The sequence below is a fragment of the Candoia aspera genome, chromosome 13 (assembly GCF_035149785.1).
Source record: "Candoia aspera isolate rCanAsp1 chromosome 13, rCanAsp1.hap2, whole genome shotgun sequence".
Classification (NCBI taxonomy): Eukaryota; Metazoa; Chordata; class Lepidosauria; order Squamata; family Boidae; genus Candoia; species Candoia aspera.
The window spans coordinates 5358076-5376805 of NC_086165.1; the positions used below are offsets into that span (position 1 = coordinate 5358076).

Here is an 18730-nt window from a genome sequence, read left to right on the forward strand (position 1 = left end):
AAGCTCAGAGAGTACCAAGGATTGCACAATCCAGCTCCGAGCTACATATATTCTCTTCTGTCGGTACAGATTCAGGCTTCAAAACTGCATCACTTGAAGAAAGGGGACAGTTTCCTTCCCTCTTGATGCCAGAGCACATGGACCTCCAATGAAATAGTATGAAGGGGGTTCAAGGCAACAAAAATGCTCTGATTTTATTACACAATGCATCTATAATTCCTGCAGTGATGGCTACTGGTTGTTGATGTCTTGAATGGGAGATTAAACCAAGTGGTGGAGAAGAGGTGAATCAGGAACTATTATCCTCAGCTGTTCAGCAAGGCCTAGATGCAAGAGTTGTCTCAGATGCGAGGAGACTATGCCTTCTTTTTTGACCTTCCGAAGGTCACTCTTGATGATGGGAATCAAGAGGACATAGCATAAAGTAAATTGTCTTGTCTGACATCAAGAGAAGATTAAAAATGGATTCAACTTCTTCTTTGTTCTTCATTTCAATCCTGAACTTTTCCAATGTCTGGGGGGGAGGGAAAAAGCAAGAAATACCAAAGAGTTCTCATGGCCTCACCATTCAGATTTTAGAGACCACTGTTTATGCTGGCTAGAAGATTTTATGCTAAAATATCTAGGAGGCATCCAGTTGGTTGGAGAAGGCTCCTGTGAATATTTCATTTAAATTAAGATTAAATGTAGTCAACCCTCTCTGTACTTCACATGTAAATACTGTCCTCTTTCACTGAGATAAAACTTGGGAAGAAGCTATTTCTACATGTAAGAAGAGAGAAGGTGTCTCTTCACAGCAACAGTTGGCCATAATATGTGATGTGACTGAAATGACAAATCATGGTTCTCGCCAACTTCTAAACTGGTAGTCAAGGACTCACTCATTCCCTCTTTCCCAGATACACACAAGAGAAAAGTCAGGATCTCCCCTGTAATTCAGTTTTGGGTCTTACATAATGGGATGATGGTAGGCCTAGTCTCACATTGATCATGAAGAGTTGCATCTCCATCTCAGTGATCCTGTGGCCAAGACACTGACGTGGCCCAAATCCGAAGTTCAGTCCTCTGAAATAGCTGGAATCTCCAGTATTCAACCACCTTTCTGGGTTAAATTGCTGAGGTTTCTTAAAATATCTGGGATCCTGGCACATTGAATACATACCTACCTGAACTAAAGTCTGTGAAGAAAAGGTGGAGGAAAAGGGTCAATCAGGCTTGAGTCATGCCTCCTTCATTTCTGATCTTTGGGGTTACAACAAAAGTATTACCATTTTATTTATGTTGATTCAGATCCATTACATATCTTAATGGAATCATATTTTGCAAAGACTCTTAAAAAATCAATAGGAGTTAAATTAGTCAAGACAGGCTTACATTCCATTTATTTCAATGTTTTGATTTGGCTGGCAGAATAATCTTGGTGTTCTCCTTGGAGAATTGTACTATCAGTACCTCCAAGAAGTACACATTTTTGTCAATGCCCTGCTAGCCCATTAAAGGAAAGGAGGCACAGATCCCATGGAAATTGTAGCCTGATGCACGTAAAGGACACAAATCTGGGGAAAAGCAGGATTAGTAATTAGACCAGCTGATGGAATTGAGAAAGAAGTGGTTGTGAAGGTCACATCACATTCCAATTCCTTGACAAACATCTCCAAAAGAAAGATATACACTGATTAACATTTAGAGCTAATGAAGCAATCCTGGTTGCCAATTTTTTTTTTCACTTTCTCTAGCAGGCCATCTAACCAGATTCCACATTGGTTCAACCAATCAGGAGAGCAGATCTGTTCACTGTAGATTCTCAGATTTTTCTGATTCTCTTTTCTGTCTTCATCAGAGCCATCCTGTCTCTCCATCAGTCTGGGATTTTTTTGAGGGGGAGAAGGGTTAGTTGTCACATTAACACACAACTCTATAGCTGTGAATGCACAAGCAGCCATGGCAGGCCCTTTGTGCATGCAGAACATGTTCCTATGTCCCAAATGCATCTGCTGGGCCAAAAGAGCGCCCCACTACTGATCGAACACACATCTTGGTTATGCCTTCTTGTTGCAATAACAGTTGCCACAATGGAAAAAAAAGGGGTCACTGTCTTCTCTTAGCACTCTCAGAGCAGAAAAACAACACAGAAACGAGAGGGAGTATAGAAGAAGACTTTAAAAAGAGCTAAAATGGGTTGAGCTCTTGCCAAAAAGCATATAAGAAGGAGTATCGGAAAAGGTGAAGGACGTCGGGCGCTTTGCAATTAGAATTTCAAACGGCCCGGCATCTGTGCATTAAAGACCAAGAAATACGAAAAGCTTTCCGCTTGGATTCCAAAACCGGCTCTTCAATGTCCTCAAACCCTACTCCAGCTCCCCTATACAAAACTGTCTCTATTCCATGAGGACAGAATAGTCCATATTTTCCTATTTAAGATCCAGTTCCTCTTTATTTCTGGTCAATATTTTCCACTTTTTGAAGATAGAAAATGGAAATGTTTTCTTTCTTTGATGTTCTGGGGTTGGGCTAGTGATGCACGTTAAAAGAATGTCCAGCTGAAAAATGTCGTGGGTGATCTCAGCCCAGCTCTGATCTCACTGCCCCACCTTACAAGACAAGAGTTGCACCCCCCCCAACCCCTACCACCCCATCGGCTTTTGAGGAACTGTGAGTTTAAAAAAAAGATAGTAACATCCTTAAAAACTCATAATCATCTTATAGGTCATGCAGGTTACTCACATTGGCAGGGATAAAATAATTCTGAAGGACAATGTCTTGTGCTGTGTATCTTGGTAGTGTCATTATAACTGGGTGGAGCCTTAGGTGAAACGGGGAGGAGAAAGTTATTTATCCAAAGTTTCTTAAATTTCCAAGTGAGAACATTGTTACTGAAGAAAGATTTATTATGACTTGACTGTTAGGTAGCCCCAAAAGCTCAGCTGTAGAAGTAGAGCTGGTGAGAAATGGCACTTTAAAAAAAAAACATACTGTTTTTCAGGGGAATGGATTCAGAAATTAATTTCCCTTCCCTTCAACTCTGCTGGGCTCATTTGCTTCACTGATTCTTCATCATATTTAGTCAGAAGGTTTCCCAGTGAAGCCAGGGGTGTTCCACCCAATTAGACATGAATAGGAGAGTAAATCTTCCATTCTGCCCCCCTTTCTTTGCAAAAATATAGTTTAGGGAGCTTTCAAGTCTTTGGATATGCTTTGGAATAAAAGTAATAGTTTGTCCATCTCCCTTACCTGCCATCCTGTGCTCTAGAAGTCAACTATACTGTAGAAGCTTTCTGAAAGCTTCCTCTCTCTAAAGATCAGAGGATGACAATGTGAGAGAGGACCTTCTCAGATAGGGGCCTCAGATACTGGACCCTGAAATACACTCCCAGGAGAAAATTATCTCTCCCCCACCCCCAGGCTCATTTTCTGGCAAAGCTTTCTTTGATCTCCCAAGTCTGTGAGTTTTCATTCCTGTTCTAGTTATGGACTGCTTGTAGCTCTTCTGTTTTTTGTTAACCACCCAGTAGTCCTACTCATGGTTTTATCACACCAGTTTTATACTTAATGAGTTTTGGATTTTATCACTGGATTGTTTTGCTTTAAAATAATTACATGAAGCCTGGAGAATCTGCTGGGAAATCTGTGTAGGTGGCTCCATCTCAGGAAGGGAGGCCTTATCTTTGCGCTTCTTTGATAACTGCTTTGAGAAATGGAACTGACTGAAGCATCTTTGCAACATCTCCCTGGCAAGATGCTTTAGCTGCAAAAATCTCTGCCCGCAGCTGCTCTTGCAATTCTGGATGCCTAGCCAATTCAGACATGGTCCGTTGGATGGTCATAGCAGTCTAAGGGTACATGAGATAGGAATCTGAGATAAAACGGAGTCTTATTTGATCAATAATAATCATTGTAACCAATATTAATAATTGATACTTCAAAACAGGTGTGTACTTCCTCTGTAATTTTTCACATGCACCTCCGGTACAATATCAGCAGAATCCTGCATTGTTCTTGATCTTGGAAGATAAGATAACATGTTCAGAGCATTTTAATTCTGCAATTTCTTGGCCTAATACTGGGCTTGGTCTTCTCAGAGGGCTGTCAATGAAGTTCATGAACACACTTGCCAATTGTTCCCTTGATTCAGTCTGGAAGCTGGAAGAGAATGCATGGAGATGCTGAATGGCCAATAGACTAGATTTGTCCAGACATGATTGGCTGATTAGGCAGAGACTTTTACTGACCCCTCTGAAAAAGCCAGTTTGTGAGGCTATGAATGGGAAATCCACAGTTTCCCATTCAGAAGGAACCAAGCCAGGCCAGAAGCTGTTCTCTGTTTAAAATTACCCTCAAGAAAGAGATGGAGATGGAGGCACTTTTGGGCCAGAGAATTTTGCAAGTCTCTGGATACCAAGCACGGCCAACCCATACGCATGTCATTCATGCACTCTTTGCTTGTCATGAATATTGTAATCTCCTTACCGTGTCCACCCCTCCTGCCATCATCTCTGTTATATTGGCTTTGATGACATCAACTGGCATCTTGTTCTGCAGTAAAAGGCTGCACAGAATGCCTCAGTATTCCTCAGCACTTTTCTGGTTCGTGTGAAGGTCTTGATAGATGTTCTGTATACATTTGTCAGCTGGTGAGACAGAGAAGAAGCAGGTATTGGTGCATACAAAGGAAGACAGCAAAGAGTAACAGAATATGGACAGAACTTCTCCTCCTCCTGAGTTCAACAAAACAGGTTTTGTTAGGTTATGAACATCATCTAAGCATTAATTAGCTGATCCCCATATTAACATTGGGATTACAACTCCATTCCCAGGTCAGCGTTGCAGTTTTAGGGCAGGGAGAATCTGATTAAGCTTCTTCTTTTCTTTTAACAAAGTATTGATCAAAACCTGAAGGACAAGAAGCACATGACAAACCATGTTGGGAGACCTTAGAGAATTCAGAGAAGATGGTACAATAATTAAACCATCTCTTTGCTCCTCGTCTTTCCTCGTCTCTTTCAGTCCTGCCCAGCAGTCATGTCTCTGATTTGAAAAGGTACCCAGATTCCAGTTCCACCCCACCCACCTTCTAGCCAATGATGAATCCAGCCCTTTTCTTTAGGCCAGAAGAACAAACAAATCAGTTTTAGAAGAAGTACAACCAGAATGTTCCCTAGAGGCAAAGATAACTAGGCTTAGACTCTCATACTTTGGGCACATCGTCAGGAAAGATCGGTCGCTTGAAAAGGACATCATGTTTGATAAAGTCGAAGGCCAGTGGGAAAGAGGAAGACCTTCAATGCGATGGTTTGATACAATTACCACAACAATGGACACAAACACTGGAACAGTCAGGCATATGGCACAAGACCAAACAGCATTTCATTCTGTTATAGATAGGGATGCCATGAGTCGTAAACGACTCAACAGCAACTAACAACAACAACAACAACTTCATTTGCTACTCAGTGGCTGATGAGCATGACTGGATGGGGACTGGAAGGACAGAGGATCTCATAGGCAAAAGTGATCCTCACCATGCTTGAAGATGACATCCCAGGACTTCACATGGTCATTCGCAGAAAACCTGGTGGGATGTACAGCATTGGCGATGTGGTGTGAAGCATTAGCATGATGGCATCAATGTACTGCTGTGACTCTGGATCAAAGTAATCCTGTAGGAGTCCCAAGCAGGTACCATAGAGAACATGGCATACAGCTGAGGGAAGGGAGAGATGGAGAGGATGGATTACAGTACCAAGATTATAACTTCTTCCATGATTTAGTTAAATCAAATCACTTCTGTTGCACAACCTTTTAGTTGAGTTCTTTTTTTAAAAAAAAGTTTCAAACAATCATGAAACTAATTTAAATAAAATTCCTTCTCCCCTCCCCAATCTGGTGATACCTCCATAATTGACAAAAATCAGGACACCATTTTGGCTTATTTGAGAAGAGAACTCTACCTATTTTCTCCAGCTGAAGACAACTCAAGCAAAAGACTTAACTCATCTTTGTAGATCCTCTTCTGAAAAACTTATAGGAATGTGATTGTCGGGTATTCAGTTGGGCAGTGACGTGCTTGATTCAAACATTTGATTCAGTTAGACACATAGAATAGATGAAGACGTTCAATTCATTTGAAAGAATTAAGCATACCTGGATCTATTTGGACCAATATGGAGGTTTCCCAACATGCATTTTGGACCAGAATTGGTAATTTGGTCCAGTTCAGATGTCTGAACTGTACTGATTTTCTAAATCAGTTCAAGTGTTTGGATCAGATCTGACTGCTTTTTCAAACTAGTCGGAGAGTTCAAGTAGAAGCTGATGTTTACCCCTCCAAAAACTCTGATATTTTAATGTACTGTTCCTGAATTTACTGTGCTCTCCCGTTGACTGTATTGTATGGTTTTTAAATTGTTTCAGTGTTTTTATTGCTTAACTTTACCTTTTAGGTTTTGGTATTGTTTATGTTTTAATCACACGAGCTGCCCAGAGACACATACGGTATGTGATATGGGTGGCTATATACGCTGAATGAATGAATGTATGAATGAGCCAATGTCATGAGTGCCGTTGAGCTGAAGACATCAGCGCAATGGCACACATGACAATAACAAGGAAACAGGGGAAGGGGCTCAAGATAAGTAGCCATCAACTGACAAAGACGGAAGGACAAGAAACAATGGCTAAACGGATCGCGAGGCACACCCAAGCTGTTAGCGCTAACGCAACGGAGATCGCCCAGCTGACAGCAATCACCGGAGGAATAGAGAAACCGATGATGGGCGATCCCGGAACGCCAGCGGGGCCTCGCAACCCCTCACCTACCGGCAGGACAACGTGTTGGACAAAGGGGGGTGACGCAACCACGAGTGAGGGGGCGCTGACCGGCGCGGGGTATTTAAACCCCGCACCGGCGCGCTCCTGTCACTCTCAGCTTTTTTCCTATACTGTACCTACACCGTGAATAAATCAGAGCCTGTTCCACAGAATCAGCGTCTGAGTATCATTCGGAGGTAGGCAGCGCATGACAGCCAAACATTTTCTTCCGAGCTGAATTGCTGTTAGTCTCTGCACATAATATAGAGGGAAAGGGGAAGGGAAATTGTAATCTGGGGTGGGAAATGGGGATTATGACCCCCCACACAGAAACTGAGAAAACTGATTATAGAAAATCCTGCAAATTGGCTTTCTATTCCTAATGTTGGACTATTGGACCGGGAAGAAAAATCTTGGGAATTTTGTTGTGAAAAAAATACTCAAAAATACGCAATTAACCATTGGTTCTACAGCTCCAGTCAAGACAGTCTCCCAAATGCACTTACGGTCCAGGGCAAGACCGAAGAATTAATTGGTAAAGCCGGTTGTCCAATCTCCTTCAGTGCTCACGTTAATCTCCATCTGAACTTTCTTGACAAAATCTTCAGCTACCTCGTTCAGGAGAGGCACAAAGTTTTTCAACATTGGACGAGACAGAGCTTCCTTGTTTAGGATGATACGGTCTTGGTGCCAGCCTTTTCCTGTCCTAGAAGATAGGGGGAAGGGATGACGTGGAATTGGACACAAAGGACATTTGATATTCTCTTACATTCAATTTGGAAATTTGATTCACATCATAGAACTATGGAGTTGGAAGAGATCACAAAGCTCATCTAATCCAATTCTCTAAAACGTGCAGGAAAATCATTAAACCACTGTTTTCTTCCAGACTCTGGAGATGGAGAACCTACCATCTTCATAGGTAGATTGTCCACTCTTGTACAGATCTTACTATCAGGAAGTTTTTCCTTATATGTAAATGAAATCTAGGTGGCTGCTATTACATCTCTGAACTAACTGGAACGTCAAATCAAATCATCAAACTGAATGATTTTGACAACTCAGATGCCTGTGTGCCTTTAAAGAAGCATAATGTTTAGAATTGATCAGAAAAAGCACACAAACTCAATTCGATGATTCAGAAAGTTGGTAGAAAACATGCTGAGGAGTTAGAAAGGGTAAATAGTGGTTGTGGGATGGCCACACCCCATCAATTGCTGCCATTTCATGGGAGTGGCCAGAACTTCCTTGCAAAATAGTAGATGCACTCACAGGAGTCCAAATTTGTCTACCTCTGATCTCAAGTCTACACAGACAAAATGATTGCCCTAAATTACAGTTATAATTTAATAAGTTTCCACCCACCACTACCACTTGAAATTATGTCACCCACTCAAACAGACGTCCCAGCTAAACTGTCTGCTTTTGTATCCTGGCTACGGTTGTCCAGCTTTCTTGGACATATCTGAAAGGCTCTTACTTGAGTATCACTCCATATTCTTTCTTCCGCAAATCGTGATAGGCCAACCAAGGTGGTACCTTGATCCTTTCTGGATACGAGCCTTCAGCCTTGAAGAGAATAGCAGCGTCCTCAGGTTCAATAATATTGACACTGTCATAAGTGCCCAGTTTCTCCCTGAGAAGTCAGCAATGTTGGGTTAAAGAATGAGAGGGAAATGCATAGAATATCTGAAAATGCCTCTCCATGTCCTTCCGTCTCCTATTCCCTTGCAATCAAGACCCTAGTCACCTTGAGCACTTCTAATTTGGCTTAAGTTGAAACATGCTCTGTCTGTGATGCCAGACTGGCCTTTTGATCAGTACACCCTTCTCAAGAGTACTAATCCAACTTGCCTCTCTGTTTGACCCCCTTGGATAAAAAAAACACAGAAAGATTAAGCACTTTCATGGCTGATAGTCAATTGGCATCTACAACCCAGCAAACCTCAATAGAATCTTGGGATCTATTGGCTTTTTCATCAGATCCACCAATTCTGCTGTGCAAACAGGCTGCAGATTCTCAAGATTTCAAATAGAAATCTTTCCCAGCCCTCCCCAGAGATGCAGGAGTTGAACTTTTTTTAAAATTCAATGCTGGTTCTCTATCACGCAGCTATATGCCTGCAATTTGTCCTTCAGAGCATGGGAAATGTCTATCCCAAAAGTGTCCTTTACCTGTAAGTAGGACCAAAGAGAATCACTTACCTGTAAATAGGACCAAATATCTGGAACTTGCGTGTCATAATCTTGTGGACATTATGGAATCCATCTTCCTTCCAGAAGAGATACAGATTGATCCAGTTAGTTTTCCAGTTGCCTGGTAGTTCATTAAATGGCTGGACAGCTTTCCCTTCAAGAGGAGATATGTCCTCCTTGGAGCAGTATGGAGCCCATGATGGCCAAGGGATTGAGCATCTTCTGGATGGCATACAATCTTTAAACTACTGGAGAAGCCTAGAGCAGGCATGTGGAGATGACTCCTGGCTAGCATTGTAATATGAAAGGGGGAGGTTAGAAAAGAGAAGAAAGCAATAAGGGGAATTGCCAAGAAGTTAGCTCAGGAGACAATGGTCTTTCAAAGACCTACAAGTCCACCAACCTCAGACTTTATACGAGTGGGGCTGATCTCTCAAGCATGCAAATCCTCCAGCAATATTAGTTTTGGACACCTAGTCCATCCACTCTTCCAAACAAATAGAAAATATTTATCTTAGCAAAGTTTAAAGGGAAATGGAAACAATGAAGAGTCACAGCAAATACAAGCTCCTTCACAGACAAACCCACACCCCAAAAAGCAAAGGGACAAAATTCAAGATGTTGCCTTTGCGCCAGACAGCAACTTCAATTGTGAGTATGCATTTTCACCGGGGATATTCTTTCTCAGATGCCTTTGGTAGACTAATTGGATAATCCACCAAGTATTGACTTATTTTTACCCCCTGTGCCTTCAGAGCAGGAGGCCAGCTTACAAGTCACAACTCCCTTCCAAATTTTCTACCAAGCTAATACACTTTCCTCTGTTTTAAATGCTGCTTTTTAATTGCTTTTTTTAAGAATTGGATTTATAGAAACCCAGGACCTTTAAATTGGACTTGGAAAGAATCATTTCACCCAACACCCTGCTCAGGCAGCAATGACAATGTGGAGTACTTAGGAGCTGATGAAGGAGAGCCCATCGCCTGATGAGGAATTAGAGTTCCCCCCATAGGGGAGAGATGGGCAGTGAAGAAATTTATAAAATAAAATAAAAATAAAAATAAATTAGCTCTACAACATAGCAGCACTCACTGCTAGAACACCTTGCCTAATCTTTAGTCAGAATCTGCTTCTACCCTTGGCTTTATTCACTTCCCCTGAATCGGTAGTTCCACCTTTTCTTGAAAGCCCTTCCATACCTGCTGCCATTTCTTTCCTTAACATCTTCTTATTCTCTAAGTAAAACAGCTGTGTTCAACCTCAAGCCACTTAATACGTGTATCTGCTGGTTAATTTTTGCAAAGAATAAGAATGAACAACAACAACAAAAATTGTACTGATCTCTTTGTGGCCAAATGTGTGCCGTGTTGTCTTGGGTGGCTTCATGGACTGCCAAAAAGACCTTGGGGGATGCTTTGGTTCTTCAAGGTTTCAGCCTAGACTCTTCCCAGCCTGATCTATGATTGATCCAAGGATGTCCTCCCTGCAAAGTCTGTGTTATACCTCAAATCTCTCTCTTCCTTCCTGTACGAAGCCTCAGTGACAAGCAATAGAGAGGGCATTCTATGGACCCTTTCCATGAGAGACTGTCAATTGGCAGGGTCCAGGAGGAGGGCCTTCTCTGCCATGGCCTCTGGAATAAGTAACCTCCAGAGGTGAGGCAGGCCCCCACTCTCCTGGCCTTCCGAAAGAGGGTAAAGACTTGGTTGTGCCACCTCACTTGAGGTGGGAGGGGGGATAGTCAATCATGGGGGTGGTTGGCACCTTGAAGGGGCTAATGATGGCACCATTATCCACCATCTTGGACTCTATATTTTATATCTTGCATTTTTATATTTATGTATTTATATTTATATGTATTTTGATTATCTTTTAATCTTTTATTTTTAACTGCTTGTAAACCACCCAGAATCATTGTAATATGGGGAAGAAGTATGATAGATAGATAGATAGATAGATAGATAGATAGATAGATAGATAGATAGATAGATAGATAGATAGTAGAAAGAGCCACCAAGCTACTTGATGCCACCTGGAGCACACCTGCCCTGGAGAACCACATTTTTTTTTTGCCAGGTGTAAGAAGATATTTGTGAGCCTCCTGAGACACTATTGTCTCCATCTAAGAAAGATGCTTCTGCCTGCATTAAGGAGCTGCCAGCCAACATACTCCTTTCTGCTGCAATTGCATCCCCCTGAATCCTCACTTTTTATCAAGCATTCACTTGAGCTGTGTTTGCCCTGAATGGTGTTGGCCACTTAGTCTGCTCTGTGAACATACCACTGTGGTTGGAAAAGCCAGGATTTGTGGGTTATCTTGCTGTGTGAACCCTTCTTGTTCGACAAGATGCCCTCCTTAAGCAAACTAAAATCTACTAATCTTGATATTATCATGAATAAGCCATCATGAATAAGTTATCATTTCTAAGTGATCTTCTCATGGTTTAGTTCTTAAGGTACTGGACTGGAATCAGGGAAACTGAGGTTGAAATCTATCCTTGGTTACGTGAAGCTTGGTGGGTGACTTGGGGACAGTGACTGTGTCTCAACCCACCCTACCTCTCAAGGATGGTGGTGGTGGGAGAATTGGAGGAGGGGATGGCACACTTCACTTTGGGAGCCTGTTGACTTTACAGTACATCTCCTAGACAGAAAAATCAATATTTCACCAGCTGGATGGCTGTGTCTCATTTCAGGAATTTTTACAAAGGAGTCAGGACAACAGCCACATTATGCATTTGCATCAATGTTTTCTTCCACTGTTTTATGGAGTAGAAAAATCCATTAGGCTGTGAAAAATGAAGAGCAATGCATTGCCTTTGGGTTGGCTGAGAGCCGTTCCCTGGAAACAGCTCTGCTGGGTGCCCTTTGTGGGGTAGAAAATGTATTGGCAATGCCAGAACCACCAGCTTCAATGTCAGCAGGCAGAATATGATGTGGGAAAATGCTATGCATATTATGGAAAAAAGAGCTAACAGAATTTGGGGAGCATCTATTCTAACCTTATTATCCCCAGGGAATGGGAGCAGATTTATTTATTTAATGTATAGATTGCCCAACTCCCATATGACTCTAGGTAGCTTACAAGTAAGAACCAAGATAGATAGATAGATAGGTAGATAGATAGATATAATGATAATAATGATGGTGATGATGATGATGATGATGATGATGAAAGGTGAAGATGATAGAGATAGAGATACAACAAACTGGAAGAGCAAATTAATCAAAACAAAGAAAAGCACAAAAAGAGGGCTCCATGGTCACTCTGTCCCAAGACCTGGGAGAACAACCAGATCTTCAGTAGCTTCCAGTATGACATAAGGATGGGAGCCACGTGAATCTCTGCTGGAGATAATTCCAGAGAGCAGGAATTGCAACCCAGAAGGCACACTTCCTGGGTCTTGCAAGATGACATGGATTAATTGATGGGACCTGGATGCACCCATCCTGCTGGACTGACCCAGTTGGCAGAGACAACTGGAAATAGGTGATCCCTCAGTTCATTTATTTTTGGATGGCAGGAGTATCAAAACTTCACCGTTCCTTGAATGCACAGGGAGGAAACCAGCTGGGGAATCAGACAAGAGACAAGGCAACAAACAAAGTCAGAGTCCAAGGCAGATCCCAGAAGCTGACCCTTGAACACCAGAGATCCCTGATAAGACTCTAGAGTAATCCCAAACACATGACAAGGTCAGTGAGCAGTTCACAAATGGTCTTCCTGCAACAGTTCTGAGTGCTTTTGAAATAGCAAACATTCATAGAATTCCACTCTATGGCCAGCACTTAACAATCGGTGGCATCTGGAGAGACTGTCTCCTGGCAAGTAGACTCTGTCTACTTACAAGGAAGCATTTATCCAGGAGACCCAATCCTCAGTCAAGCTACCATAGCTGGGCTGCAATGATTTGGACATCCACTAGATGGCAGCAGAGGCTTGGGGTTTTCTCAGGCACCTTTCTCTAATTCAGGTGAAGGACCCCCAGCCACCTCAAGATCCAGCCTGGCAGCTTGTCTTCCAAGTACTGGCCCTTAGAAGACAAGCTGCAAGGCTAGATCTTGAGGTGGCTGAGGGTCCTTCACCTGAATTAGAGGAGGCATCAAGTCGTTGGTTGGCTGACTCCCAAATATTTCCAAGTCACATGATTTAGACTTGTTTGTAAGTGAGAATTCTTCCACAGGTTACATGACACTGGAGTGGAAGCCATTATTGCTCACTAGTTCACATTTCTGGACAGCGACCGTAATGATATGTGGGAAAGACCTTGGGAGACGGGGTGAAGAGATGCTGCCAAGAGAACAGTCAGATAAGAGGCAGCTTAGCCTGGAGCTGCATAATGAGAAGGGCAAGAGGCTCAGAAGGGACCCTCCCTAGTTCCTCAGGCTGGAGAGGAGACAGGGAGAACTATACTTTGAGACCTGCAAGATTCTGTCAGTGTAGCTCTACAGTAAAGTAGAATTAATTCATCAGGTTGTGATTCCTATCTGGTTTACCCCATGAGGCCAACATCAGTCTTGCAACTCTGCAAGTACAATCCTCCCCCCGTCTATTTTACAGCCCAAGAACTAGGGAGGGTCCCTCCTGAGCCTCTTGCTCTGCCCACTATCCAGCTGTGGGCTGTGTTGTCTCTTATCTGACCATTCCCTTGGCAGCATCTCTTCACCCCATCTCCCAAGGTCTTTCCCACATATCATTACAGCAACAGAGAGTACTTTCAAATGACCCATCTTCCATTGCCCAACTTGTTTAATTCTTTAATGTAAATGGAATAGAACTTGAGTGAACTGTTCAGACTTTTTAGGATAATCAGGGTTCCTGAAGAATGAGATGTTGATGTTTTTGAAAAGTTATGGCACTTTGGCAGAGAATGAACAGCCCATCAGAGCTGGTTCCTGTGGGCTGGGGCTGTTCAGCAAATAAATAAAAAATAAATAAACTTCATGCAAGGTCTCAAAGTGACGGACTCGTCCCTAGGGGAGCTGGGGGTGTTGACGACCGACAGGAAGCTCTGGCGTGGGCTGCTCCATGAAGTCACGAAGAGTCGGAAGCGACTGAACGAATAAACAACAACAAGGTCTCAAAGAGTTCCAGTTAGTGTGGAACTCTTTTCAAAGAGCCACTGAGTCCTTTTCTTTATTCCTTTGTGGAAGCAGGCAGCCTAAGAAAATGGTGAGGGGAGTCCGGAAGTTCGCAGATCCATCTCCGCAGATGTGAAAAGGTTGCTGTCCAAATAAAACACAATTGAGTTAGAGGGCAATAGGACTGCAGCTTCTAAGATAAGATATTCAGCGCAAGAAATTGGCAAGGGAAGACTTAACCTGCAGGGACTTTTAACTCTTGGTTTAAATTACTTTTGTTACTAAAAAAACAACAACTCCCTTCTCACCCCTATGAGTGGTATGTGTCTTCCTCAACCTCAGGTCCTCTAGCACAGAGACAGAGAGACAGAGAGAGGAGAGAGAGAGATGTAGCTGGCATTGTATACAGGAACTTCTGCACAGCGTATGGGCTAGATCCTCCCAACTCCAGATGGGAGATTCCACAGAAGGTCGTGGAGAATAGCAGGGCTAAGATCCTGTGGGACTTCCAGATCCAGACAGACAGGCAGGTTCTGGCCAGTCAACCAGATATCGTGGTAGTAGACAAGGACCAGAAGACAGCAGTGATGATAGATGTAGTGGTGCCAAGGGACAGCAACATCAGGAAGAAGGAGCATGAGAAGCTGGAGAAGTCCCAGGGCCTGAAGGAGGAACTGGAGAGGATGTGGAAAGCGAAGGCCAAAGGGGTCCCACTGGTGGTAGGAGCACTCAGGGCTGTGACTCCTCAGCTGGGAGAGGGGCTCCAGCAGGTCCCAGGAGCAACATCCGAGCTCTCTGGCCAGAAGAGTGCAGTGCCAGGAACAGCTAAGATCCTGCGCAGAACCCTCAAACTCCCAGGCCTCCCGTAGAGGACTCGAGGTTGAAGAAGTCACATACCACCCATAGGGGTGAGAAGGGAATTTTTAAAATATACAAATAAAATATCATTCAGGAAAAAAGAACAGGAAAGGTGGGAATTCCCCTTGTTTTTCACCCATATACCCAGGAAGATCTAGTCTCATCTGAGCATGTCATTTTCTAATTGGGAAAGAAAACAAAACCCCATTCAGTTGCTGGCTGTTAGTAATGAACCATAAATGCATATTTTCAACTCAAATGTAGCTTGGGCAGTGGAGAAGCTCACCTGAGGACCTTCGTGCGAATCAGGCTCCAAACCCCATAAGCTCAAACAGCTTTTAGGCAGAATCCTAGGAATTTCCCCAAAACATTTGGAGGACAACAATTTGGAAAGGCATTCTTCTTCTTCAGAAGAGCAATATACTCACAAAATAAACTCATTTGCAAGAAAATATCTGCCTTATCAAGTTGTCAGTCCTTGGAACATTTTTATTTTGAGATAATGGAACCGGGAATGTATCGTCTGTTGCTGTGATTTTCTAGTTAAAGAAAACAATGAGAAAACCTTGTTGTAGGTTACACAACCTGGTATCTCAAGGAAATCAAGATTGGTACCAAAGATCAGGTTAACCAACAGACAGACTTGCTTGAAGAACTATGCAGGAGACAAAGATGTCAGAATGTGCACCCTCACTAACTGGATATTCTGTCATACTATCTCAAAGTCTAGCCTATTTTTGGTCCAAATGCCATCAATCTGAGAAATGGGAGAGGCAACCCTCTTATGTTTTTTTCTGGAAGTGTCTTGCTCAAGCAAGGTCCAGGTATTTTTGGACTACAGGCTACAATTTCTGCCAATCAGACTAAAAATCAATAGACTTTTTAGTCCAGAATATCTGGCCATAGCTTGCATAACAACTTAATTCATACTCCTCATTTACTTAGTCCGTTCTGAAATTCCTAATACAAACATGCCCCTCCCTAATGCACATTTATATTTCCTGTGGATTCAGGAATATGCCAGACTGAATTAAGTCTAATGAAAACCCTCAGAATTCTTAAGCTACTTTCTCTGAAAGGATAATTCACCAGCTCCCAAAGCAAAATAGAAAAGCAGATGGACACTGACTCCAGAGAATCTATTCTCATTCAGAAGAAGCTGATGCAACAAGTAACGTCAACTGAAAACCTTTATGACTAAATGTTGTCATTGGGGAATCCTTGATAAACTTTCAGGGACAATAAAGTTTCTTAAAAACTCAGAGTTCCAAAATACAGTCAGAAGATCATGCTCCTTAAGCTTACCAAATAGCTGGATAATGGGAAGAACAATCTGACCTGTGATAGCCATGGTTGAAGAGAATTTGTTCTACAGAAATCAGCAGTTATCACATTTTTATGTCACACAGATATCACTCAGCTAGGGTCTGTGTCACCCAGGGCAAACATGGATTCCGTGCCCATTTTGGCGCCCCCCCAGTGCTCATACTTGCTCTTGACATGAAATAATCCTTGCTGATCTGCTGGAAAAATTTTGAATTCCAAATTCTAGTGTCAGAACATAACATCCCAAGGTAATTATACAACCTGCATTCTCCCTGCAAAATCCCCTGTATTTTAATCTCTGCAGAAACATCTCCTGCAAAATCTGACCCAAAACTGAATGGTCATCCATGAAGGGCCTTTGTTAAGCAAACTTGATAGCCTTTGGATGAAACAAACAACTACGACACTGTGCATGATAAAGGACTTTTGAAGGCCAACAGTTGATTCCAGCACCATTTTGGGGGCAAATGTAACAACATATCACCATCATCATCACCATCATCATCATCATGACAAATCCCAGACACACAGGGGCATAATTCCAATAACAGAGGCTGGGAATGGAAAGTGAGGAGAAAGAGGCATTAAAATAGACAGCAAAAATCACACTCACCTTCAGTTCACAATGACACTGTGACTGTCAGTCACAATGTTGAGAAGCTCAAAAGGTCTTAAATGAGTTCAATGAGGTGAGTAAAGCAGTTGGTCTGAAGATCGATAGAATCGAAACTCAAGATATGTGCAACCGATTTGGCCAACACCATGAAATGAAACTTGGAAATAAGTGGATGAATTCTTACGTCTCTCTTGGCCAGAAAATCAATAACACACAGAAACTAGATCAAGAAATATCACGTGGAAGAATAGCGGTAAAGCTCAGCTTTAATCACATAAAAATAATTCCCCGACAGATGGGCAACACCAGGGCTGCAACTGGGGGGGGCAAGCGGGGCATGTGGCCCGGGAGCTGTGCTGGGGGGGCACCAAAATGAGCACTGGGGGGCACCAAAATGGGCACGGAATCCATGTTTGCCCTGGGTGACACAGACCCTAGTTGAGGCCCTGGGCAACACCTAAACAAAACCAACATCTTCCACACCATCACCCTCCTAGGAAGACTCTATGGGTGTGAAGGGTGGAACCCACAGAAATCAAATGCAGAAAAGCTTCAAGTGACGCAGTGTGCAATGGAAAGACAAAGGCTAAATATCTCGCTCCAAGAATGAATCAGAAAGGAGGAAATTGGACAACATACTAACTTCAAAATGAAGATAGATGCTTTGGAACTGTGGTGTTGGAGGAAGATTCTGAGAGTGCCTTGGACTGCAAGAAGATCAAACCAGTCCATCCTCCAGGAAGTTAAGCCAGACTGCTCACTTGAGGGGATGATATTAAAGGCAAAACTGAAATACTTTGGCCACATAGTGAGAAGACAGGACACCCTGGAGAAGATGCTGATGCTGGGGAGAGTGGAGGGCAAAAGGAAGAGGGACCAACCAAGGGCAAGATGGATAGATGATACTCTAGAGGTGACGGAATCGTCCCTGGGAGAGCTGGGGGTGTTGACGACTGACAGGAAGCTCTGGCGTGGGCTGGTCCATGAATGTCATGTTCTCATTCTAATGTCTGGTTAACATTGTAACGTTTCACATGTCATTCTCTGTTCCGTATCCCTTCACCCGGGGTTTTTCCATTCTGTTGCCCTCCCTTGTTTGGAGGGCTTGGAATGCTTGTTTGGGTTTGCGCTCCTGTTCAAGGTTACTTTCCCAGGCGCGTCTAACGGCATTCAGCACCTGGGAGGGGGAGCGTCCTGATGAGTGACGGGGCGGGACCTGCCCACAAGCAAGGCTTTTAAGTTTGTATTTGGCGCGCTTTTGCTCATTCTCAGCTTTCTCTGTATTTGCATACTATTCCTTTAATAAATCAGTTATCTTTAAGCCCGAGCTTGTGAGACTGAGTATTTGGGTTTAGGCAATCGTTACATAAAGCTGAGAATCATTTTTTTCATTTTCCGCTGGCCCCATCCAATCCTTGGATAAGAGGGAACGCTAGCGATGACAGAACCTCAACTTCGCGTAAGTGAGGGAGGCGAAGAGGAGCGGGAGGTGGCCAAAAGCCGGCCAGCGCTAACCTCGAGAGCGCAAAGAGCAGCACGTCGGGAGTTGCGAGATACCCAATTGGACGAGCTGCTGACATCCATACAGGAGAGTCTTAGGAGTGAACAGAGATCTGTTATGGAAAGAACCACGGGGAGGGGGTCTCCCCAATTGTCCTGGGAGCACGAAGTCCCCTTGTCACCGAAGGTGGTGATAACCAACCAACCCCCAGAGGAGCCGGTCACTCCGGCCCGTATGAGGGCATTGGAAGATAAAATGGATTTAATAGTGACGATCCTCAAGGATCTACCCAGAGAGGATCAGCCCAGAGAGGCAGAGCCCACCCCGGAGGATTGGGAGGAAGA

The 18730-nt window shown here is 43.2% G+C and overlaps 1 pseudogene; it reads right to left on the bottom strand.

Annotated features, from left to right (window-relative positions):
- Positions 1–385: 385 nt before the first annotated feature.
- LOC134504903 (cholesterol side-chain cleavage enzyme, mitochondrial-like) lies at positions 386–10803 on the bottom strand (annotated as a pseudogene).
- Positions 10804–18730: the final 7927 nt, after the last annotated feature.